Consider the following 3,267-nt stretch of genomic DNA (forward strand, 5'->3'; position numbering starts at 1 on the left):
TGTGTAGTACCGTAAAATACCAGCAAATGAAAAAGAATTAAAATGGAAAACACAAAATTAAATAAAAAGAAATCATAAAACCAAAAACCCCACAACCATTTAGTATCGGTTGGTGTTACCAACCGGTACTAAAGGGCTCCCGGCCCTCGGAGCTGGCTCGTGCCACATGGATCCCCTTTAGCACCGGTTCATGCTGAACCGGTACTAAAGGGGGTGGGGGCTTTAGTGCCGAAACTTCAGTGCCGGTTCCATAACCGGCACTAAAGGCCCTTACGAACCGGTGCTAATGGTCCGTTTTCTACTAGTGTAAATGTCCCATTTGAACCGGGACTAATGCCTTTAGCCGCTCGAGCCAGGACTAATGCTCACATTAGTCCCGGTTCGTAATGCAACCGGGACTAATGTGTATATTGAGCTGTGACCAAAGCCCTGTTTTCTACTAGTGACTCCCAAGGTACATGCCAAGAAAATTTTATTATTGCATCAAGTGGAGTGTGGGTGTCGGCAACCATGGGTTAGGGCTGCAGCTCCTTAGCAACAACGACAACTCAAATCATTGCGGAAGAGGGGTGGGTGGCGGCGTGAGTGAGCTTGGGTTTGAGGGGGTCACCAACCGGCTTTTGTCATTGTGGGAGGCCTATCGAGCGGTAAACCATGAATGTAGGGGAGGTTGTGAGTTGTGTTTCTCAGCAATGAGTGGATTGGGTTTGGGTGGGGTCGGATTGTTAGGTCCGGCATGGTTGACATGTTTGCACAACCTCATTTCCGCCCCACATATGAGTTGGGTTTAGGGTAGTTTGGGTCATCCGAACGAATGGGGATGGTTTGAGGAGGCCCATTGGATCAATGTTTTTTGTTTCAACAATGTCCAAAATATGGAGGAGGTTTGAGGAGTCTCCTTGGAGATGCTCTAAACCCTTCAAAGCAATGCCTTGCAAAGAGATAGAGAGATTTGAAGGATATTTACTAATAATTAACAAAAAATTCTAACTAGGGCACATGTTCTATGAAAATATCAAAATAATCGGCCTCTCAAATCATTATTATCCGAATTATGATACATTTTTCATTGCGTCTGCTTCAACAAGTGCTTTAAAATTATTTCCTACTTGAACAAATTTTATGTCATCAGCTACCAAAATATAGTATGCTATTTATTAGGCTTGTAATAAAGGGCTTGTAGTTAACAACCACCAGCTTAGTAGCAAACGTTTGCTAGACACAAACATATCCGCCATTATGCATTCGAGTGGTATGCAAGTGCATATTAGGAGTATTGATTTCCTATAAGGAAGTAAGCGTTGTATCAAACCACACGAGATATTGTGTGCAAGTTTCAAAGTTGTGCAACTGAATTTCTTGTAACTTGTCAACAATAACCTAAGACTTTCTCCGTCCGGAATTACTTGTTCGCTCAAACAGATTTATATAGATGTATTTTAGTGCTAGATACATCCTTTTGAGCGACAAGTAACTCTGTAGTTCCGGACGTTGCAAAAAAAAAATAGTGGTCAAAATATATCAACGTGGATTTTGTTTTGAAAGTCTTCTTGAGATAACATTATGATGAGAACTAATCTGCAGTCGTTAAACCATTTGAAAGGCATGATTTAGTACTACAAAGAGATTAAGAGTGAATCTCGGTGTTAAGAGTGAACCTTTTGGGGGCGTCGCCGTGGAGCTTAGGTATCCTTCTGTTACGTCTCTTTGGCATCGGTAGGCCAGCTCGGATCCTTTCTCGATGCCCCCTCGGCTCTGGCAGGAGGGGTCCCTGGAAGCTTCTTATCATTTACATGTGACATCGGCGACATCTCTCTCGGTGTCTGCAGGCTGGATCTGCGCTCCACGGCCCAGAGTGAGAGGACAGGGAGTCCTCTCTGGCCGGCGACAACTTGGTGTGTGTTCCATTGAAGTCCGGTGGTCTCTCTTGGAGGCATGAGGTTCTCTTCCTGTTAGTAGCCTCGGTTGATTCGTATTAGGATGTGGGCATTCTTGTAATCGTGTGTTTGTTTTATCTTTGATATGGTTAGTAGGAGTATTTTTCTCACCATCATGTATCAGTTCGGCCATGTTGCTTTTATATATAAAGTGGGGTGAAAGCTTTTTTCGATATTGTGTTTTTGTCTCAAATAAATCACATACTAATATGGTGACTGTAAGTCGAAGGAGTGTGACAAATAATTAATCAAAAATTCTAACAAGAGCATGTGTAGTCCAAAAGCTCTGAAAGTATTACTATGTGTTCACCATCGTGTCTATTCAAAAAGATATCTTACTTCAACGTGTTATATCGTCACCAACTACCAAATTATAACATGCCAGTTATCAGGTTTACACTTCACAGCCATCATGTTAGTAGTAAACAATCACTAGGTATATCCCTCGTTGCGCACTGGAGTGTATGTATCGATTAGTTTTCAAGAACTTAGAGATGGTACCAGACCATCGATGTGTGGGAGGATGTTCAGACATCCATGCAACACGCCAACTGTAACCTAATAAAGTCATCAAAATATATCAATATTGGATCTAGTTTTGTACGTTTAATGCAGCAAATCCTACTATGAAAACCAATTTTCAGTCTTTAAACGGATTGAGAGAAACGTGTTTACTAGAAATTTTAAAATGAGACAGTCCCGGCGTGGCCATCTTCTGGATTGACTTACGTATAGTGTGAGACGAGAGCGTTCATGGATTGTTCAACGAAGAACTAAACTGTGTGAGTACATGTCATTACTGTTCGCCACATCGGTCACTGATTAATTGCCATGTAACTCTAACAGCCTACAGGCTCCGCCTCCGCTTGGGAAGATGGCGTTTCTGACGTCCCTATCCTCTCCCTCTCCCCACGCCGACCATGGCCGCCGATCTGCGGTGCCGACGACGTGCGCGGTCGCCGACGCACCGGGGTCGGTGGTGGTGGGGCACGTTCGTGTACCGCTGGGCTCGTCCCGTGTACCGCAGCGGACGTCCGACCCAGGGGTTCTCGGGCCCGCACCCGACACGCGTGCCATGGCGGGGCAAGAAGGTGGGGCTAGCCCGTGGCAGGTGGGGCCGCCGGCTACAGGCCATGCGGCTAGGATTGCGGAGGAGATAAGTTACACACAGACCCATTCAATTCCAGATCTCGATCTCCTTCTCCACCACTTCTGGGAGGCGCCTAGGGTTTCGCCGCCTAGGGTTTCCCCGTCGTTTGGCTGGTGGGAGGGGAAGGCGGGAGGAGACCACAGATCCTTTGCGCAGGTCGCTGCAGATCCACCGGGCGCG

Source organism: Triticum dicoccoides, chromosome 3A (assembly GCF_002162155.2).
Source record: "Triticum dicoccoides isolate Atlit2015 ecotype Zavitan chromosome 3A, WEW_v2.0, whole genome shotgun sequence".
In the NCBI taxonomy this organism is placed as follows: domain Eukaryota; kingdom Viridiplantae; phylum Streptophyta; class Magnoliopsida; order Poales; family Poaceae; genus Triticum; species Triticum dicoccoides.